Genomic DNA, 23,426 nt, shown 5'->3' on the forward strand with positions numbered 1-23,426 from the left:
CGTTTCGGGCCGGCGCCCCCGGGCGGCGGACTCGCCGTCCACCGCGGCGGCGGCGGCGGCTCCCCGCCCGGCACTGCCGGCCCCCGCGCGGGCGGCGGCGCCCCCCGGGAGCCCGCGGCCAGCGGCGGCCCCCGCCCCGCCCCGCCCCCCGCCAGCGGCTGCAATCGCGGGCGGCGGGCGCCCCCCAGCGGCGGCAGCGGCGCACTGCGCCCCGGCGGCGGCACCGCCTCCGCTCCGCGGGGAGAGCGGGGCTTTCGTCCCCGCTACGACACCCCCGCCTCCCGGCCCTGAGCCCCCTTCTCCTGCCTCCCCGCACCCGCACACCCCCCTTCGCCCCCCGCGGGCCGAGTGCGCCGCCCGCAGCTCTCCCGTTACCGCCCTCGCGTCCGCAAGCGGCTGTGCGGCTGCGGCGGCTTTGAAGTCCGGTCTAGCGGCACACGGTGCTGCCTCGCCGCGGGGGGGGGGGGCGGCAGGAAGGCAGCAACCGTGCGTGTGTGCGGGGGGGGGGGCGGACTGGTGCTGCCCGCCGGCGCGGCAGGCAGGGAAATGCCACCCCAAGTAACACCTCGTCCTCCCCAGCCCCCTCTGCCCACCTCTCAGCGCTTATAGCAGATCTGGGGAGAGCCGGCGGGTCGATTTCGGTGGGTGTTTTCCAATAAAATGGATTTCGTCAGAAAAACCCTGGCTGCCGCTTTCTGCTGGACGCGGGAGGGGAGCTCGCTGCGTTCCCTCCGCATGCAGAAGCGCGACCGTCCATCCTCCCGGGCGCTGCCACCAACTTCAAACACAGGTGGCAGTTCGCGCCCTTCTTGCGCTTCGGTGCAAGGGGCCGGTGTGCTAACCTGCCCTCACATGAACGGCCGCCTCCAGTCATTTAACGTGACCCGAAGCAGCCCGTCTCTGAACCCTCCCCGCCGCCGGAGCCCCGGGAACGGCGATCTCCCTCGCTTTCGAGGAAAGCGGGCAGCCCGGGCGAAACCTCCGCGGAAGCGGAGGGGCTCCCGCCCGCCCGGGGCCGCGACCGAGACCGAACCCGCCCCCGGGGGCCGGAGGTAAGGGGGGAGGCGGGGGTCCGGGCTGCCGGCGCGGCACTTCCCCGCCTGACCGCGGAGGCGGCCTCGGGGCGCCCCCCACGCGCGCTGGAGGCGCGACACCCACGCGACGCTTTTGTAAAGACGGCCTGATTCAGGGGGCAATAACCACGCGGGAATAGACATATATATATATATATATATATTTACTCATACACATGTATCGGCGCAGGGGGAGCCGCCTCCCTCTCTCCCTCCCCGCGGCGCACAGCGGGGCTGGCAGCGGGCGCAGGCCCGGGGCGGGGGGGCGGTGGCGGTACGTGCCGCAGCTCGGCGGTGCGATCCCCCCCATCCGCGTTTCAAAGCGCACCCGGGTCTCCATTTTGTGCGAGGCGGCCGGAGGCAGCGCCGGGTTCCTCCGCGGGCTCCGCGTTGTGTGAAAGCCCGAGCGGTGAATTAAAAGCGCCGACCATCTGAGGCAGCCCTCTAATGCAAAATGACAAATTGCACTTAGGCGATACATGAACGAGAAAATGATTTATGGATTTTCACGACGGTCTGAGCAAATGAAGGCGACATGAATTATACATCCTAATGTGCAGTATATCATTTTCTAATAACACTGTTTTAGTTCTAATGCTGTACGCTGCTCTCTTCGATAGGGGGTATTGATTAAATAAAAAGTCCGAGGGCTGTCTTTAAACTGGACGTGTATCTTCTGCAGGCACCAGCTGAGGTTTATGTATTTACCTCTTGCTAAAGCAGAGGGCTATCATCGGACCCCTGACACCGTGGCTTTTAGTTTTTCCATCTGTCATCATTTAATTTGGCAGTTACTTCGCCAAATGAAGACTAATCTTTCGTATCGCTGCATTTCGCTCCATGCTGCGATTTAGAAATGTAAATAGATGACATCAGGTTTGTAAATCCACCATGCTGACAGGGATAGCACCTGGGTAAGTCAAACCTTTCCTGCCTGCCAAAATCCTCACGTGCCTCTTTGGCACCCCAAGTACAAAGGGGCATTTTCTAGCAAGGAGAACGTATGATAAATAATACTCCTGCTCAACCAGAACTTCCCTAGCATCTCCATTTACCAAATCTCACGGATTATCTTAAAGATAAAACACTTTGCATTTAACTCGCACACTGGGAGAGTGAATCAACACGAAAACCTGAGTGCACGTGCATATGGCGAGGAAGAACTGTCAGATAGGGAGGGGGCTTAGCCCCAGATTCAGCCTGCATTAGTGCCCCAAGGCCAGGGCTTCCTCTCTCCCGCAACCAAGTTCTTTTGCCCTTCATCACAGAGTAGCGATGAAGTCATAGTGACATAAGCCATGAACATTCCCAGTTATTTCAACGGTTCCTAGTCTAAAATATCACTCAGCTTTAAGAAGGACAAACAAGTCCTGGCCTTTCATGAAACAGAATGAAACAGAGATGGGGAAGATGGAGGTAAAGGATTAATGCATTCATTTGGGGGGGTTAAATCAGTGATTACTGGGGAAGAGGTGAGGAAATGCTTCATTTCTCATTACCCAAGTGTCGTATTTCCATTGTTCAGACACAAACGGAGTCACACAAGTAAGGAAATGCCCAAATGCTGTGTTTTGGATTAAACAATCGCTTTCCTAACCTGGACAATCATAGCTTTGGGTGTAGAAAGCTAATCCCCATTGTTTAGTTGAGCCACCAAAATGATCTTCTGGTTCCAATTTAGGTATCAGTTTTCGGCTGAGGAACATTGTGGCCTCTTTGCTGTCTGGATGTTAAAAAACACACTGAGAATTGGACTTCTCCCCAAATCTCCTAGATTGTCATTACTTGGTTTAATTTTAATTATCTAGGTTTAAAAAAACCCCAACAAAACCCACCTGGGTTCTCCTTCGAGAGAATTAATAACAGCTCTTAGTGCAGGAACGATTACTGGAATCAATGATGTGATTAGGATTGTAAATAAGAAGTAAAAGATGTCACCATTAGAAAAAGCCTGCTTTGCTAACAGGAAGATGTGTATGTTTTACTGATAGGGCCGTAGGATGAAAATCCTGCTTCAAACAGAGGTCGATAGAGAACAATTTCAGAAATTAACTAAGAGGCCTGATTAAGGTTATTTGTGTCAGAGGGAAAGGTCCACTGCCACCACTCCCTCAATGGATTTCTCTCTTAATTGCCAATGAGGAGACAAAACAGGAAGGCTAGACCATTTGGCTAATCAATAAAAAAAGCCTGCCTTCATGTTTGCCTGAGGAGCACTCCTTGGGTCAGATCGATGTAGCGGCCACCAAAGTTCTTGCAGAGGTCACACCAGTGATCAAGACATTTTCTGATGGCTTTTAAACAACGCTGGAGCCAAGCATCTGCCGCGAGGTTGTAAACGTAAGCAGAACTGGAGATAGGATGTTAATCATCATCCTCATGCTTATGGGAGGACTCCTGGTGATAAAAACAACTCATCGTATTTATGACCTTAGACAGCTGTTTTAATAAATGAAGACAAAATATTACTTCATTACATGCTCCGCACTGCACTAGTGATCAGATATGATGGAGCCTCTCCAGAAGGTGCTGGGAGTCTTTCTGAATAAGAATTGCAGTGGAGGCACCACAGTCCAGAACAGAATTACAGTGGATGCATCCTACAGGGGTTTCTTAAGGCCAGCTTCTGCCTCCTTTTCCTTGCCCCCAAACATTCATACAGATTTTAGGGAGACCACTCAAGCAGCGAGAGGCTGTCCAGTGTGAAACAGCAGATTGGTGCAGTCCATTGCTGTTATCCCACCTTCTCCAGTTTTCAGAGTCTATTGCAATGTTTATTGCAAAAAAAAAAAAAAAAATCCCAGCCTGTTTTAATGACTTGCGGTTTTAGCTGATTCACGTCTGCATTGAAATAAATATAAGAAAATTCTGGTTTTTCACAGTTAAGCTCTCAACGTTTTCTAGCAAGCAGGCCTTTTTACAGTGTCCAGATCGGACCAGCCAAGGTCCTGGTCACTTCAAAACACTCATTTCTGTATGCATGGCTTTACACTAACCAACATACATTTGGCCCGATTCCTATAAGCTTGCCTCATGTCCCATTATTTTTAATCTATTGATTAATGGCAAATCTGACAGTCTTGAACTTAACGCTTATTGTAGTGCTGCAGATACATTATAAACCAATGAAAATGACTTTACACAAGGTGATCAGTCAAAAATACATATTCCTTTTAATCTGTTTACTTGCAGATGAGAGATGACCTCTGTATCTAACTTACCTCACGGAAGATCTTTTGTGATAAAATACTTTTCAATAAGGCAAATTACTTATCATCTAACTAGAATTTTCAGAAGGCTAGTTTACTCCATAGATAGTCCTGGTACTGCATCAGCTGAGAAGCAAAATATTACCAAATCTATCAAGACAGGCATCATCAACCCACTATTTTCTGTATAAATTTCATTTTTATGATATGGCTCAATCAGCTGCACCCATTTCTTTGAACTTCATTGAAATACAGTTGACCTGTATCTGAATTTAACAAATGCTGCTAAGCTTGAATGATTACTAGAGCAAATGAGGACAAAACTGCAGTGGAAAACTCCAGTTGCCTGAGACGCTGTTAAGCTTCTTCTTATACACTCAAAGCCATAGGTAGATGTAGTTACTCAAGATAAAGAAAATTGCTCTGTTGATTTTCTTTTCAACAGCAAGTTCAAGCCTTGAACTAAAGCATAGCTTGTTTTGAGGTTCAGCTTGAAAGCAGTAGTTAAAAATATAAAACTTTTATAATACTGTATGTGTAGTGCTTGGCAGAATAAATACCAAAAAAAAAATCCCCTAGATTGTTTGCCCAGAAGAATTTGCATTCTTGGGCCTCAGTGTTCTATAGGTATATCATCTCCAGCATAATTCTATCATCTGAGTCATCACACCAACTACACAACAGATAACAATAGCACCGACTAGGAAGGGAAAGGAGAAAGATGGGAAAAACGATGTTATAATTATGTAGTCACTTGGGAGGAGAGCACACATCTGTATTTTTTTATAACTATTCTAGGTGGAGCTACTTTCACTACCAATAGTTAAGACTGCATTTTTCTGTTTGAGTCTTCACGTGGTAAGACCCTATACTCAGGTGCTTGCTTTTTCTCCTCAGATTGCATCTGGCTAGCGTCAGCTTTTCCGTAGTGTTACCCACCTCAATTTGAGTATTGAGGAAGTTCCAGTTGGAAAGCAGTTAGTCATTTATGAGGCAATAATCAAGGAAAGCACATTATTTTGTCCATGCTAAAAATACTGCAACACTCAATTCGGAAACTTTACCACCTCCACATTTTGGAAGAGTGACTTTAGCAGATGGAGGTCTCAGGAGTGCTTTTTGCCATTCTCAGGAAGATACGCCAAAGTGATAAGTCCTTGAAAAGCCGCAGCTTACACACTCTCAGAAATTTGGAAGTTGGTCCTTGAAAAATCTGTGCTAGACATCTCCTCTCACAACTCCTGCTTAGTGGCTGGACTGCATGACAGAAACTGTGCAAGTTCATATGTTCCACGCAATTGCTGTGGAGGATGAACACCATTTTTCTCAGAGTAGTTATTTCCAGGGTTTTGCAGGCTCCTCTGTAGAGCTGCATATAGATTCAAAGCATGTGTCCACTTATCATCCGTACACTTACTGCTCCCACTGGTGGTAGGGAAGCAGGAGAAAGTAGAAAAAGTAAAGTGTGCACATAGGACAGCACATAGAATGGCAGAAAAAGGAGGTCGCAAGTACTAAAGTATAGAGAATTGACTAAAAGTGTAAGGGCAGCAAAACAAATGGTAAGAGAGAAAAATTAAAAAAGCATTTAGGCTTAAAAGCGAAAGCAATCAGACTATAACCACAAAGCTGAATATATCCTACCAGACTTTTCAGCAGCTTCCTAAGTTCCCACAGCCTAACAACAACAACAACAACAAAAAAGCTGTTAAGAGTTCCCCTTCCCCTTTTATCAGCAGGCTTTACATATGCATATGGAAAAGCTCGCAACTGCTAGCTCTTACTTAATTAGGTGCAGTAGGAGTAGTCTGTGCTATAGATCTCAATGGTCCACACTCTCGTCATTATGCGAGTGGGGGCCTGGTGTTGCTACAATTACAGTTTTTCAATTAAGAAATCAAAAGATGGTCTCTCTCAACAGAAGTCTGTGCTGAACTCCGGATCTCTGGGGGCTGTGCCGGCCCAGCAGCCGCTGCCTCCCGCAGCTGCAAGGTTGCTCTGATCAGCAGGATCTTGCAGCTATGGGGGACAGGGATGATATGCCTCACTCAGCAAAACTCTGGAAAAATTATTAACAAAGTATGCAAGTTGCATAATCAGACTTAAGAAATGTTTGATTTGAAAGTTACTCGTGGTGTCGCTTCTAATGAGCCTGTACGTTGTGGTGATCTGTTACTAAAAGATCCCTCCCTGCTGCCCGTCAGTCCTGCAGTTTGCTCACTGGAACGGGGGACTCAAATGGTACCAGATTTTTATTCTGAGACAAGATCTTTTCAAGAAAGCTTTTGGTTTGATCAGTGAGCACAACGAGCAGTGCTGCTGCTGTTGAATCAGAGCTGGTTAGTACTTGCAGGACTTCGGCTTCTGTTACAGCATACAATGCGTGAGGAAGGAAAAGAAAGATCTTGTAGTCAAATATGTTGAATGCCAAATGCTATTGTGTGTTAACATATGTACCGTATGCCCCAGTTCCTCCGTTTTAAGAAGGGCTGTAGCAGTATTGCCAAATGTATTTTGACATGAATGGATGAATACTTGCGAAGCGCTTGGTTATGATGAGAAGAGCTCCGGAGGTGATTACAATTTTATAGGAAGTGGAGGGTTGGCACGATACGCACTAAAGAAGTCTGCAGCCACATGTGACTGTCTCCTAACATGCCCACAACAAGCTGCTGAATCACACCTGCTTCCTTTAATAGTGGTGTTTTCTCATTTTGCAGGCTTTGCTATGCAAATCTTTTTGAAGTAACGCATGCATACACAATCATATACATATGCTTATATGTAATTATACAAACCCTGATGTTAGAACTTGGAAAGAAATGACAGTACTGCAAGATGTGCGCGTGGGGGGAGAGGGGAATGCAGCTGCAATCGAGTTCAGCAAGAGCAACGGCCAATGCAAAACCGACCCTGCCTCTAGCGAGAGGCAATGTCTTTTAATTCAACGCACTTCCAAGCTCTCGGGAGAGGCTGATCAACTCCGCCACTCAAGACAGCAAAACGTTGCCCCCACGACTGGCAGGGTCACCCCACCGTGGCGGAGCTCAGCACAGCAGCTGGATGGCCTCGGTGGCTGCTCCTCCCGGCTGCCGAGTACCAGCGCAGGGCCCCGCTGCCGCGGGGAGGGAGAGCATCCTTTCCCCTGCAGCAGCCTTTCCGCACCCCTGCTGTGCTCGGCGCTCCCAGAGAGCTGCGAGCTGCAGCAGCTGCTGCTTCGAAGGGGTGGTCTGGCAAATCCTGCAGCTATGGGAGGCAGCAGCTGGATTGCAAAAAAACAACGTAATGCCCACGCAAAAAGAGGAGCTATGCTTATTACAAATAAAAGTGGCGATGCAGTGTACTGTTGCGTAGTAATCTGCACTGCTGTGCAGTCACAACAGCAGTGTCTGTCTCCAGAAAGCAGAGAGCTGACTTAAAGAAGTAATCAGTTCAGTGGAGAAAAATGTAACACAGGCACTGTGGTAACTCTACATGAGCTAAGCATGAAAGTAAAGAGATTTGCAAGAAAAGGAGGGAAAAGGAAGACAAGACAGGAAGGACTCAAGTTGTGGGAAGTGTAAAATGGAAGAATGAGCCATGTAAATGTGATTTAGGGTAGAGTGGGAAGATGATAGAAATCTTGTAGGAAGGCTTGGATTTTCTTAGCTTTCAAAAGCATTTGAGAGTTTGCTGGCTTTCAGTGATTCTCATCGATTTCCTTGTAATTGGGGGAAACCTGGTGAAAGGGGATTGTTGCTTCCTGTAAAAGGCACTGTCAAGAGCAGAGTGGCAATATTTTGGAACAACTTACCCCTGTTACTGGTTGTGGTCTACTATTGGCTTTAATTGGGAAAGCCTCTTCTGGAAGAATGTGTTAGAAAGTTGTCTGCAGCTCTCCCGTGCTGCCGTAGTGGTGGGCAGTAGGGATCCGGGGAACACTTGTGTCCCTCAGTTTCCACCACTCTGTAGTTTCTAAGAATCTGGAGGTGACCAGGAAACTAGTTTATAATGTTCAATTTGCTGGAAAGTAAGGACACATACTTTCGACCCTTTGCCATATTTTGCTCAGCACAGAAAGGAACAAAAGCACAATTAGGAAGGAAGAAATAGCCTTTACGGTGTTAGCAAAGTGCCAATAAATAGCTTCAGAAATGCGGTTCTTATTGCAAGCAAAGATAGAAAAGCCAAATAATAGTTGTATACATTGATTTTGCAATGTAACGATAGGCTTACAGGGCAGTATTTAATAATATTAACTGAAAATCCTTGACCAGAATTCAGAAAATTATAGCATCATCAGAAGTCCTTTATCTAGAAAACTGTATATATAAAACTGTAAATTTAAATGCCCCTGTTTAGAATTTTCAATAGGTAATAAATAACCACCTTGTGTTGTGGTCTCTGTGGGAAGAGGGAGGATAATACCTGATTGGTATTCTAATCTGAGAAATCACAAAAACATGGGGCTAGAAAAAAATATATGTATCTAACTGTTTTTTGCCTGCCAAAATGAGCTTTCTGGGTAATAATTTGTTTCTGAAAATTTCTAGAGGTGATTGTTGTCATAAAACAGTTTCCAGAGCTTATGTGCTTTTAGGGAATGGCAAAAATTGCCATTTGATGTAGTACCAAAGTTAGAAGACAGGATTGTGCTCTTTGCTAGCGGTGGTGATTTGGAAGAACTGCTTTACTTTTCCATGCCTCAGTCTTTATATATGTGTAATGGGCATAATATTATTCCTCCCCTATGAAAAAAATGAATTAGGTCCATGAGTAAGAAGGTCCTATACAGGAATTGGACTTCATTACTGTGTATGAGTTTAATCCGAGAAGGGTTTTCTGTAAGCCTGCCTACTGAAATGAGACAGAAGTAGAAATGACTTCTTTGGGCATCCTAACAGCAGAAGTCTGGGAACTTTTTGTAGGAACTTGGTGTGGTTTGGCAGTATGAAAAATGTGGTGTTAGATCTTCCAGTGCTGCATCAAACATGCTGTGGCCATGACCAAAATGCAGCCTGACGCAAACACATTTGGCTTATTCAAATGTCTTCAGAATATATAGATAAGTTAATTTTGTAGTGGCAAGGTTTACTGCTTGTCCCCTGTATGCTGGATCATAGTTAACATCTGTCTTGGCTTGGAAGAAGTCAGTAGATATTCCATATTGCTTGATTTGTCTAATTTACTAGGATTGTGATGGTATGATTAACTTGAACCTGATCCAGCTTGTTATTGCTGGATGATCAGATAGCGTATCCATGATCTATCTTCTAATGTATAAAGATGCTAATCATATATTAGTAATCTAAAAAGCCTAGCCTAAATTTATTCAGATACCTGTAAAATTAGAATAGAGGTTTCCTCAGTACCATCTGGTTGCCAAATGTGGCATTAGGCAATAATAGCTTTCAGTCTGTGAGAGTGGTAGAAAAAAATTTACAAAATGGTTTAACCTTTCTGGCTATGAGAGCATCGTAACTTTGGCATCTGTTCTAGTCCCACTTAAATCACTGGAGTTTTTGACACAGATTTTTTTACTTGGGGTAAGATGAGATCCTGCTTGTAGACGTGGCTTCATTTGTCCTACAAATCTGTGTGTGTTTGTCAGCCAGTGGACAGCTGTTCTTTGATCATGTTTTTTTGTTTTTGTTTTTGTTTCCTTTTTTCTCTTACAGGAACAATAGAAACGTATTTTCTCTGGCACTCTCTGCAAACAGTAGAAGCCTTGCCTGAAATTAGGAATGGTCAGTATCCAACCAGCATAAGTTTTAGTTAAAATGTTTCGGAGTCATGTTCCTTGTTTTTATCATTTGATGCTATATTCATTTTTTGGCCTTGCTCTACAATATATACATGCACACACACACATACATACAAGTGGAAGTAAAACTGTCGGTTACAGAAGTCTGACCTTGCATTTAATGAACGTGAAATTGTGATGAAAAGCCCGTAGGTAGTTGGGACATGGAAGAAATGCAGAACCAGGACCCTGGAACCAGCAATACAGAGAGCGTTTTCTAGAAAGAAAAAGTATGTCCCACTGTCCCCCCAGTTTTTGGCAAATAATTTTTCATTCAGCATCAAACAGGGATAAAATGGTAGTTATCTTCACGGTGAATAATGATACATCTCAGAATAGGGATCCAAGCTTCTATGCCTTGTTGCGTTTTCCTTTCGTTTCCTCAGACCAAATGAATTGGATTATATTGTGGGGCAAAATGCTGGAAGTTTCCATTTTAAAAATTATGGTAAGTAAAGTAAATAGAAAGCATTTTTATTGTATTTTTATGGAGGTTATAACCGGAGTTGTTTTCTTACAGCTTTAAGCTGAGTTGTTACAAGCAGTTGTTCTTATGGAGTCAGTATGGACCAGATCCAAAGTTGTTCAAGCAAATAGCGAGATTTCCAGTGATTTCAGTGTTCTTTTGATCAGGCCCTTAATCTTCTAGAAAATGGTGAGCTTAATAGGACTATTGTGTACGTGGTGCTGACGGTGTATGGAGTTCGCTTTTGTGCCTAAAGGAGAAGATGGAGATTTACTAACTGGTTGGTTGTAAGTATTGTTTTACTTCATTGTCATTCTATTCCCTTTCCAGCTGTTTTTGTATATAAAAAGTTCAAGTAAATCCCCTTTAAAAGGTCTGCTTTTGTGTTAAGGTACTTAAAGTTTAATGTCTTTGTGTCAGAGAGCTTTTATGAAAGAAGATTTGTCCAGGCATATCCTGTAATAAACATCTGGAAACTGCAGGAGTTGACTAATGGTGGCTATATAGCAAGAATACGGTTTAACTAGCTGGCTTTACATCAGGATTAATTTTCCCCTTTGGGTTTTTTTTTTAATCTTCTCAATTCACTTGTTTATTTTGTAATCTGAATATTTGTGTCCTATTGTGATTAAATGGTCTTAAATAGTCTTCTGGTTTGTAGGTAGTACAAAACGCCTCATCCTGGATTGATGCAGAGAGGGCTGTATGAAAGCAGATTACATCTCTGCATGGTATTCACTCATTAAGTGTTTGAAGAGCAAAGTTGCTCATCTTTAAAGACAACTTCCTTTAGTACAAAATATATAGGAAAATTTCTAGATTAGTCAAAAGCAAAAGCTGCCACAGAGGTAATAGGCATCATTTGTGTGTGGGCCAGAAGTTTAATTAGGATTAAGCAAAACAGAAAGCTAGAGCTTTAGCCTATCTGATATAAGCCAGAAGTGAAAGCCCTTCAACAATTTGGGGTGGGGCGGGAATTTAAGGCTTTTACAAAATGGAAAGGGAAAGACAGTGAATAGTTTCAGTAGTAATAATGGAGATGAGGAGGAATTGCAGAAAATACCGTAAAAGAATAAGGAAACATATGTTTGCAAAGGTCCCAGAGAGAAAATTAGGTAAGGAAAGTTCTAGCAAATAAGAAGTAGAATATGAAGTGGTAATCCCTGCGCTACATTTATAGTCCTGTGAATGAACAAGCAAAACCTAATCCTTATTTTGGATGTGATGATGCTGAAGGGTAACAAGCTGTAATGACAAGAGTCACTGTCAAAGTTCTCAGATGACAGTAGGAGATTTTAGAAAACAACTTTAAGTGTATGACTTAATTGGTAATTTTTTGAGAATTATTATCACTGACAGTCCAGGAACAGATTAATTGAGCGGACGTGCAGAAATAAAGTTATCATCTCCCAAATTTAGCTGCACTTACCTAAAGTACAGCTTGACTCGTACAGACGAAATGAGGCTAGGTCAGTCAGGGTGGAAGTCAGTCGGGTGAGTCAGCCCCTGGGCAGAGGCACAAACCTAGATTCAGTCCATTGAGCAATGGAAACGGCATTGCCACGTGCCACCAGTGCTTGCTGGGGCAACACCAAGAAAGGTTTACCAGGAGCGCTGGGCCACCAGTAGTACAGTGGAGATGATGCTGGCCGAGGACCCGGAGGAAGCTGGTTCACTTCAGGACCGCATTGTCTTTCAGAGCAACTCCACTGCAATGATTCCCCACAGGCCTTCCAGCAAAAAGAAGATTTTAATTACTTTGAGGAAGAAGGAGAAAAATAACGATGTAAATGAGAAATGCATGTGGCTACAGATGCTTGCAGGTGTTTGCTGTCGATCCCTTTGTTCAAAAAGTCCTCAGCCCCATTTGATTCTGAAGGAGGAAAAAATCTGCTTCTGAGATATTTAAAACTAATTTTGTTCTCATTTATGTGGGAAGATAAATTGTGATACTTATGAAACTATTTCATTTTGATTGTGTGTTTTAAAAGATGTTTAGTATTCAAGGATGGTCTAGATTTAGTCCTAAAAAGTTTATCTTATTGCTCTGTGTATTTCACCTGCAGATCCAATCTCGAAAAAAGCAGATGACGAAGCTGCAAGCAGTGTCTCATTGTGTTTCTCTGCTGTGTTACCTCAGTTTTTTCTGAAGAGGCCTGCCTTAAGAGGCCACGCTTTCTAAGCCCATAGACTGTCTTGTATCTCAAACTGCCAATAAATGCCAACTAGTATTTATTACGGTGTTGGTGTGTGGTTCACATTAAGAACAGCAGGATTACTTTTAAAACTGGAGTGGCTGCAGTCTGTTGCAACGGTATGAGCAGGTAGTGGGTCTTTCCAAGTAGGGGTCAGCCATAAATAAACTTTCTCAGACCAGAACTGTGCAGACTTGTGCATTTTGAGGTTAATCAGTGCTCGTGTGGTGCCTCTCCTTCCATCATCAAGCTTTTAACAGAGAGGAGTGCAGGGAAGAGCCATGCATAGGCATCGTCTAAGTTTGGGTTGTGTCTACCCTGTGCGACCTGTGGGCTCATGCTTTTATCTGTATCCTGATTCCGTAGTGGGAGAAGACTGCAGGAGACATTAGCTCTGCCCTTCTCCCTTTCACCCTGTGTAATTTGGATGGACTTATTGGAGTGCTCAGGTTAGTTCATTGCCCTGAGCACGTGGGAAGCTGGGATCCCCTGTGTGTCCTCTCCCCCTTCTGTTTTACTGACTTCCTCCTAAACAAAGAGGCATTTTCTCTTTTTTCTTCCTTTCCCCCAAATGTGATTCTGCCATCATTTTGTCAGGTGTGGAGGTGACTTCAGACTTACGTGGTTTGGGTTTGTCTCTCTTTGCTGGCTTGACAGGTTGTACGGAGCCTACTTGTCCACACAAACACTTAAATTAAGTGCCCGAGGTTAGCCAGTGGGGAACATGCCTTGAACCCTCTAGCACAGACTTCCATGTGCTAGATCAGACATAATACTTGCCTCAGATTTGATAACTAATTTGATAATTTGATTTTAATTACACGGATGCATGTTGCTAGTGAAGGAATGTAGTAAAATTTAATTTTACTATTATAGTATGTAGTATGGATTCAGTTTCTAAGTTGAAATGGTCATACATAGGGTCAAATTCTTCAGAGCATTCCATACTTAAAATCAATTGATTCAGACAATTTTTTTCATTAATGAAAAAAAATCTAAAATACTTGTTCGAAACTGGCTGAAATAAAGTTTACTTCTGGTTTTCACACTTTCTGCAATTACGTGAAATAGCAGAGTTCAGTTTAATTGACCATGCACAATGTGTTTGCAGGTTACTAATTTTAAAATCCAAGGATTTATGTTAAAGTTAGAATTTGAATGAGGTAAGTAGACAAATACAAATTTTTTATATACACTAAGCTTTTCACTCGCTAGGATGCTGATGCTTAGATACCCTATTTAATGATAGTTAATACAGTGATACTGATTTTGTCCCTGCTGTGTTCATTATTAACCCGAGAAGGTAGTGGAAATCTTATTAGACTCAGTACTGGATATTAATACTGTGCCTGACTATGGTATGAAAAAAATGAAGAAAGAGCCTGCAAACATTTGTAAGTTAATTGCCTGACTTGGAAACCATTAATGTACATGAGTAACATTTACTCATGCAGATTGTCTCAGTGAATTCAAAATCCCTCCCATGGGTGGTTGCAGAATAAGGCCATAAATCACACCTTTAGGGAAAGTCTAAGAAATGTTAATGGGAAGGCACCCACAAGGTGCTATGGAAACTTAATAAGTTTTCATGAACAGTATTTTAAAGGCATATATAATTAAATAAAGGTACTGGTCAATGCTTAAAAATAAAGAAGAACCAGAAGTTGAGCTTAGTTTGCCTATATATATTAAAAAAAAAATCTGGAGCAGCCATCGGCTCACAGTAGTTACTTCTATTCTACGTGACAACCACAGCCACCATGTCCACGTTCCTTCACACCTGATACACCAAACTCAGTGGCTGAGTTACACAGGCCTCCACATAGGTTTTTCATTTATTTTTGTGGCTGGCCAGCATTGTAGTAGCATCAGTAGCTGGGCGGGTACCTGAGCCACAGAGGAGCCTGGCACCCTGCTTTCACGTGGGAAGTGATGCCAGGACAAACACTGCTGGCACCTGTCTTAGGCCTAGGTGGAAATGCAGTGATGGCCCACCAGGGTTTCAGCTGTGTCTCGTGTACATGAACAGTGTAGCAACACCTAATGGCGACGATGACGAGCTCGTGGCCAAACACAACTCCTGTCTCAAGGAAGGTGGCCTTTTTTACCACCTGACTGCAGGTAAGCGGTTATCACTCCCCTTCTGGGCGAGTTTATTTGGGTGCCTGTAGCCAGGTGCAAAGATGCTCTGGAAGTGGGATATACACAGCTTGAAGGTATAAAGCAATTATTTATTGATCAGCACATATGAGAATAGCTAGGATTTAACAAGCTCCTAGGGTGCTGCTCCTGATAAGGCAGCTGGGGAGGCTTTGCTGTCTATGTAGGTGTCAGGAGGGGAGGGCTTGGTCTTTGTAACTCCCTGAAGCAGGTTGTTGCTGTCTTTCACCAGTTCCTTCAGCACTGGTCACCTCATCTGAAGAATCTTGCTGGCCTGGCTAGATTTCCTGGTATGTTTGATTTGTGTGTGGGTTTTTTGTTGTTGTTACTGCATTGGATTTTTTAGAATTGTGTATTTTTTCATGTTGGTGTTTTTTTTTTCTGGGTAGCTGGCTGGGAGGCAAGGGCACCCTGGGGAGGCAGGGGCTAACAGCACCCCAGACAGAGTTGTAGTGAGACCTAGTGCAGTGGCAGTACCCATCCCCACCAGCCTGCTGCTTCCAAGTGTCCTGTCCTGCCTGTGGGTGACCTGGGCCGTGTGTCAGCTGGAGGATTACCAGCCCCTGTTAGATGCACAGGTTGCTTGCTCTCAGCCCAAATGGTCTTTACTACTGGCCATGTGAGTTGAGCAGAAGGTGGAGGAGGAGAAAATGGGCCTTTCCAAGGGTGAACCCCAGGGCTGACTTCAGATGCTCACTAAACCTACGGAGCTATCATGCAAAAAAGTGAATTTTGTTACATTGAGTCTTTTAATGTGTTTCCTTCTCCCTGCTCTGGCAGTATCTCATGCAGGCTGGTGGTGAGGTGAGGTCCCTCCTTGGTGCAGGTCCCTTGTGCCCCTGTTCCAGCAGGGTGCTGGCACCACAGGGGGCATGGTGCTCACAGGGAAGACCTCAGTGGGTGCACAGCCACTGCAACAGGCCCTGCTCTCTGCAAGCATGAGGCCATGGGGTGCAGGAAGGCAGGCCCTGTCTCCACTATAGTGCTTGGGGAGCTCTCGTATTCAACAGGGTTCAGAGAGCTTGGAAATGCGTGACTGGATCCATGTATTTCCTCTGGTTGGTTTGGCTTGATCTGTGTATTTTCTGTTTTTGGCAGATGACCAAGCATCAGAAACTGTGGCAGAACTGGCATTCAGGTACTTGTGGGTGATGAGGATTTGGGGCTCGACCACCAGGAGTGTCAGGATGAGCGTGCTGCCTGGAGAGGTCAGTCTTGGGATCAGGAACCAGGCTGACAGTTTTGGAGGTAGATCTCCAGTCTCTGGACTTTGTTACAGGACTTCTCCAGGCACTGATCAGCCAGAAAACCTTTTTAGCTGCCTCTCCAGGTGCACAGGACTCCCAAACTATAATTTCATGACTCTTCAGCTGGCTGGAAGTATACCCACAGTGGTTGGGCTATAGCCAGCAGTCTTTGGTGGCATTAGCGGCTGGCTTAGCAGGGTCAGGGACAGAGGTGAGACAGGGATCTGGGGACAGGCTTATTTTTATGGCAAACTTAGATGATTAATTGATTGTGTGTGTTGGCTTTTTTTTTTTAATTACATGGGCAACTATTTCTGTCTAGAGGCTTGAGTAGAGGCTTGAGTGGAGTAGGTATTGAGTTTTGCTTGGAGCTAAGTCCTCATTTTACAAGGGCACTTTAAGTACACATATCAGCTTATTTTGAAAGCTGACATCCAAGCAGTTATGTTTTAGTTACTCATCTCTTTGGGTTTTTGTTGGAGCCTCAATGACCAGAATACTGGGTCCAGATAGAGATTCTCTGTTCAAAGTTTGTGGTCTTGTTTCTGTGTCTTCATCAAACTTTATGTGTTTTTCCAGACAAACTCAACAAGGTTCAGGACTTTAAGCTTGAAAATTTTGTTGGCAGGCCACAATGAAACTGGTGTAATGGAAATAAAATGTATGTAGCATTAAATTAAATGCACACTTTCTGTGCCATCCACATAATGAGTATATTGTTTAATTTCCTTGCAAAGAATCAGTTTTCCTTATTCTATTTTAAACATTCAAAACTATCTAAACTCCATGCCTCTATTGTGGGTGGGTGTGTGGGGTGGGAATAAACAAACAGCCTTCAAAATGCGAGCCAAAGACTCATTCTTTTTCTTCAGTAGAAGCTGTGTTTATAAAATGCTTATGGATGTGGGAAATTAGAAAGGGGTAAAACAACTGATGCCAAAGTGGAAATAGTAGAAAAGAATATTTTTTGTGTGTTTGCTTAGTGTTGGTGTCACTTATCACAGTAGGTAAGTCATAGACAAAACATACTAGACAAATCATTATTACTATATTTCATAGATTTGGAGAATGAGACTGTGGATGGAATAAGAGGGGTAATATTCCAAAATAGCAGACCACATCAGTGCTGGGCAGGAAGAACTGAGTATTAATAGTGTAAATACAGCAGCAATCCTTGCTTCTATCTAGATTGCATTATCAGAAATCACATGTTGCTTTTAAAATATCTTCAGGGTTTTTTGAACTTTCTTCTGGGGGGAAAAAAAGATCTCTCTTCCCCCCTTTGTACTCTGGTCCTATTATCACTTTTACCCATATCGCATTAAACTTTCTGTGCCAGTATGAAGATAAGCTATGTATAGCACAGGTTTTTAGAAGAAATTCTTCACTACCACAGGTAGAAGAGCACCTGGTTAGCCTGGGAGTTGTATATCTAGGCATAGCTAAAGCAAAAGCTTATGATACCTACAAGTTATAAGTGCCTTAATCAGGATGTAGTTAATGTTAGTTTGCCTTGAACCTGAATAAGAGCATGCTAAGATGGCTAACAAAACCCAGTATGTGAGTATTTTGTAGCACCGATGGCATAGCTAGATGCAACATATAACCAATGTGACCACCAAAGGGGCAAGAAAGGTGAGTGTATTTGCACATAGGAAACATCCAAATAGCAAAAATTTACAAGCTAAGTGTGCAGTGTCCTACCAAATGCACAGGGCTGAGTAGCAAAACCAAGATAAGCATTATTGGAAGCAGATGAGCTCCCCTTTGGAAGGGTGGGGGGGAGTAAGTTGCACAGAAACCTCAAGGAGGAAGAAAGGCAGAGAAGAAAAGGCAAGCCTGTCTCAGTCCCAGCTTTCCTAGCTGAGGAGCTGTCAGTCAGGCCTGATCATCTTCACCTCTGCAATGAAGAACTACCATCAGCTCTGTGGTGCCACTTGCAGCTGGTTTAGGATAGAGGTGTGGAAGGCTGACAGTTCTGCATGCAGCAAAAATGATTAACAAGGCATAAGGGCTAACCGTTAGCGTGTTGCTGCCAATGAGTGAGCTTAACAATGTTTTGTTTTAAAGTTTGAAGCTGGCCTGACTTGTCAGTCTTCTAAGCTTTTCCAGCATAGTGCACTCTAATTCCCTAGGTGATATATTGAGATAATATGTACTAATTTGCAGCATAGAGCTGCTTTTCTTGACAAAGTAAAGTTGCAGCCAGAATGAGCAGAAGAAAGCTAGCGTGTTTAGAGGAAAGGAGATGGTTGTGCTCTTTTACTCTTTGAAGAAGAAATCTGTATGACCATAAGACTATGATAGTTGGCTTTGGCTTGAAGACAGCTATAGATGGGGGAAGAGTAAGAGAAAGGTCTGAGGATTGACTGTCCCATTAAAGACAAGTGCTTCATTGTTGTGATTTAAAACTCACACCTGCTGCCGCTCTCACAAAACGGAGGCAGGGCTTTAAAATGGACTGCATGAGTTTAGCCAGAAGTCAAGGAAGGACTAATTGCTAACAAAGAAGGTGGTCTACCTTGGGAGGGAGCCATTTACAACGCATCGTTCATGTGTTAGTGGTGTAAGCTGCTGGTGCAACTGGTTTTGCTTTGCTTAACGTTTTGCTTGTGATGATCAGCTCCTTGCTAGGGAGCAGAGCGTCTCAGACCTTGGCCTATAAAATGTTGGATTAGCCTTCAGAAAGGTGGTTGCTCACAGATTGTTCTGCTTTCAAACAGTTAATGTATAACTGGGATGCTTACATTAATGGCTGCTATCTTTTCATGTCAAGTGGCTGAATTATTGGCTGGGAATGTTACGTGCTCACATAGAGGGAAGCTTTGTGCAATGAAAATGCAGGCATCCTTTATCTCCTTTAAAGATGTGATTGCATTTAAAAAAAAAGTCTGTTACAAATAGAATATGGAGCAGTAACCCTTGCTCCTAAATGTAGGCAGTAATCTAATTTGAGCTGTAGAAACTGACTTCTTGAGCATTTGGTAAAACTTCTAATCCTTCTGGAGAAATAATTGTGTGTTAATTAAGAGCCAGAATTCCACGAGGCTTATTAGCTGTCTAGCCGGATCTGAGAAGCAGAAGGTTGAACAGAGTTAACTAAAATTTAGAACTGTTAATTAGTCTCCTTTCTTCCCAGTCTCCTTTCTATTTTCTTGTTTTTGGTTTATGTAGCATACTTTGAATGACCCGTGAGAAACTACTGTGCTTCTGACATGATAGCTCCCAATAGTAAATGCTGTACTTCACTAGCTGTGAAAGAATAAAGCTTTAAAAGAGCTTGGCTTCCCTTAGCTACAAGCTAGCTTGTTATGGAAGAAGAAATGACAGAAAGTGGAAAAAGCAGGCTGGCTAATCTTGTTAAATTGGCTGAATAATATTGCATTCAAGATTTGTGAACTCTATGCTGGAATGTGCAGATGCTTTAATAAACTTTAGATGACCTGTGTTAGTTTAGCACTTTTTACAGGGTTCAGAAAATGTTTGATAGGCATATGGAAACCTAAACATGAAAGAGTCTTCCTTATAGACCTCCATTTTGGTAGTTACGAATATAGGAATTTGTGAACATGCGAAGGTTGTACTTCACTGATGCGTGCCAGGGCAAGATCGGGGAGGGGAAAGTAGACCCTGAAACCTGTTTTAGTATCTTTGAAAGTTTGTTAAGCAGCGCACCTAGAGATGTGAACTGTTTCCTGAGTCTTTCACTTGGATATTATGATTAAGTTTACTTTTTGGAGGGGAGGGGCGAGGGGGATGCTAGCATGCAGTACAAAACTCCCTGGGATTCTGGTATGACGTGAGGCGAGCTGAGCGAAACAGCTGCTATTTCAGCTCAATAGCCCCTGTACCCCCCAGTGAAATCATTTTGAGCCTGCTGAGTAGGAACGGTTTAAAGCTCTATTGTAAAAGACACAAGAATTCTATTCATTAATTAGACTTGTCAGAGTCTGCTTTGTATTTCCAACAATGAATTACCATTTCATTCCAGGGGTGTAGTTAAGCCCTTAAGCTAATTTGACTTCCGGCTCAGGTCCTCTTACATGTAGTGCCTCACCTTTAGATGTTTTGTTGTTCTAATCGCTGAAATGTTTATATTTTCCTTTCAGTTCATAGTATGTCTCAACTAAGACATTTGCATTAATATAAATGCATTTGCCTAATACAGATGCACTGCAAAACAGAATATGCATCAGAATGACTAATCCTGGTAATTTAACTGGTTTCACACCAATATGGTGTGCCTGTATTTTAGTTCACAGCTTTGGCAGAGGGGGGGAGAGGGCCAAGTGGGAAAGGGAAATGGATTAAGTGCAGTGTAGATAGCCCTTGAATTATAAATGGAAACACTACTTGGATCTGTAAAACTGTCCTTATCGTGCAGATTAGAGTAGTTGTGTCGTATGGCTATCATACGTCTACAGTCCTATTGTTCCAAGCGTTTGAGGGTGATGGATTTTTTCCTTCCATATTTTTAGTTATTTTCCCACTCTTTTAAAATATATTTTTTTTTTATTAAGGGTAGCCTAAGTATAACTCTTAAAGCTAAATTTGAGGAGTACCTGAAGCAATAGGGTGCATGATTATAATTGTGAGAGTCTAAGTATGTATGAATAACATTCCCAAAAGCTCTGTTACAGGGTGCACTTGTGCGATTCTTTTGGCAGAGTTTGAATTATTCCGGTACTGAATCTCGGGTTGGTTTCTTGTTACTCCACTAGCTTTTCTGTCAAGTATACTGCACAGCATTCTGATCTGACAGCCACTTGGTAAGAATTGCTTGCTTGGAACTATACTAAATAATTGTAATTTCATTTTAAATTTAAAGGATTGTTTTATGAAGGGTTGTTCTCCGCCAAACACAGATAACGCTCTAAACTGTACAGTTTTGGACAACTAAATCCTCTTGACTTTGATAGGTGAAGAAAACTACCTTTTAAAAATATTAGCAGATTTGTAATTCCAGTCATCTTTAAGTGACTGTGATTTGGAGAACACAGTATCTGCATGGGAAGAGCTCAGATCATAGGGCAGTTTGCCTAACCCTGTTTGCTTGAGGAACATCTCTGCGTGTATGCCCTGTTACTTTGTAGGATCTTTTTTACTAACTTTCTGTTCTGATTTACCCTCTGAGATGCTGACACTTGTTACCTCTTGACCTGTAGAGTCTCTCTGCGTTGTTGGAATGTCCTGGGTATAATTTGTTCCCATTCCCCAGTTATAGACTACTTTATGCAAAATGTAACTGCAAGCAAAGGTACTGCATTGTCCTCACTGCATCAGTTCAAGGCAACACGTGTAGGGGCTATGTAGACTGACAAAAGTAGTTTTAAGATTATAGCAGTGTCAACAAATAAAGCTGCATTGAATTTTAATGTTTTGAAGAAATACCTTTATAGTGGTACCAGTTGAGGTGTAAACTAGATCCTGTCAGGAAGCAGCTGGTTACTTTAAAAGATGACAACAAAAGACTATTTTAACACTGAAGGGAAAAAAACCCCTAAACTTTGTTTACTTCTCTAACTTACAGTGGGTAGAGGAACATGAGGCTTGCTCTCCATACCTGGCATATCCACTTTTTCTACCACAGTTAATTAAAAGTGTGCCTTCAAAGAAGATAATAACAAAAGAATTTAGACCAACTATGACTGTCCTGTTCAAAACCATGCTAAAGACACCCTGACCTTATTTTCCTAGTCTTGGTGTGTTATTAATTTGCTTGGGGTTGTACCCTGTAATTCTCTGTGCTGAAGCAAGCTGAATTTCTGAATCTTTCCTGGCAAAATCGAAGGTGCCCTTTTAGGATGTAAGGTAAGGACTGAATCTGTCCGCTTTTCAGGCAGAAAAGAAGCATAATTGAAGCTTTACGAGGTGGCTTTTAAGTTTGGATTGCAGTAGTACCCAAATAAGAGACCCATATACATCTGAAGTGATGGCATCATCTTTCTCAGTGTGGGACAAAACAACGGTGTCATCCAGGGAGTATCTCAGAAGTGAAATCTCTGCCAAAAGAGGGAGATTAGCACATCGAAGGACACCTTTGTGTATAGCTCTGTGGGGTGTATAATCCAAATTGTAAATCGTCCTTCTGAAAAGAAAGCAGACGAATCATTACAGGTTTGTGGTATTCAGAACAGATGAACCTGTATGACCTAACCCTTTTTTAACTCTTGCAAGCTGAAGTCAAATGAATTATAAAACTGGAAATCCTGTTAAGCTGTTTGCTTTCTAATGGTTAAATGGCTTAAAGGCTTTAGAAAAATCAGGAATTTGTGAAGTATAAGTCACTAGTGTTTTATACTGTAGTTGAAAAATGCTATATCTCCATTCCAGTTCAGATCAGATCTGACAGATATGTTTAGCCTTTGTGCCTTAATGCTACTGCATATGTATGTGTATATAATATTCAAAATATGTATTCAATGGAAATTGAATTTCAGTTAATACCTGCATTAAAAATCAGGGATTCATGAGTGAGAAATTGTTCACCTTTCTTTCCTGACCTAGGAGATGAACAGAAGAAAGCCAGTGATGATATGTTGTCAAGGTAAAATGACATTGTTTAGAAAAGGGGAATATTTGGAGTTCCTGTTTCAATGAATAACATCGCTGGAATGTTCACCCCATCAGGCAGCTCTGGAAAACAAGCTTTCAGAAGGTCACCAGCTTGAGCTTGTAACCTTGCTGCCATTTGTCTGGTAGGATCTCTCTTCATCGTAAACCTGAATGCGTTTATTAGGATTGCAATGAAGAGAGAGTCTGAAGAGAATATTAAAATAGTTGCTATTGTGCCAGGAAGAAAATGTTTGTTTCTGCAAGCAGTGGAGCCCACAGAGCTGTTGAAATAAAAGGTCATTTTCAGACTGTGGAACTAAATAGAATATACTTGTGAAAGAAAAGAGGGGAGATGTGAAGGGGGGAAAAATGAACGTTGTTTCTGTTACACAAAGAATCAAAACAAAATGTTTAGATGTTCACTTTTTAAAATGTTTATTTTTTTAAACATATAATGACTAAATACTATGTTCAAATGATCCTTCAGACAGATACAAGTTGCTTTTTTAGATACAGTGAGGTTGGAGAAAGGCAGGATAAATGCAAATACTCTGTTTTATCTATCAAGTTGATATGGACTTCACTAAGGCTATTTTTGACTGTGAGGGTCTCTTTGAATTGGGGAAGATAAGACATGCCACTTGCACTCTGTTTTAGGACTGGAACTTAAAATTGCAGTGGAGAAAACAGGTATAACTGTTGTGCCCAATTTGCTTTAATAGGACTCTGAAGTTGCAGA

General features: G+C 42.9%; 1 long non-coding RNA gene across 1 annotated transcript; it reads left to right on the forward strand.

Annotated features, from left to right (window-relative positions):
- The first annotated feature begins 900 nt into the window (after positions 1-900).
- LOC143159808 (uncharacterized) lies at positions 901-12,765 on the forward strand. Its single transcript, XR_012995227.1, has 4 exons — positions 901-1,052; positions 9,940-10,008; positions 10,698-10,817; positions 12,597-12,765. It is a non-coding gene; the product is annotated as an uncharacterized LOC143159808 (long non-coding RNA).
- The last annotated feature ends 10,661 nt before the right edge of the window (positions 12,766-23,426 follow it).

This window comes from Aptenodytes patagonicus, chromosome 4 (genome assembly GCF_965638725.1).
Source record: "Aptenodytes patagonicus chromosome 4, bAptPat1.pri.cur, whole genome shotgun sequence".
In the NCBI taxonomy this organism is placed as follows: Eukaryota; Metazoa; Chordata; class Aves; order Sphenisciformes; family Spheniscidae; genus Aptenodytes; species Aptenodytes patagonicus.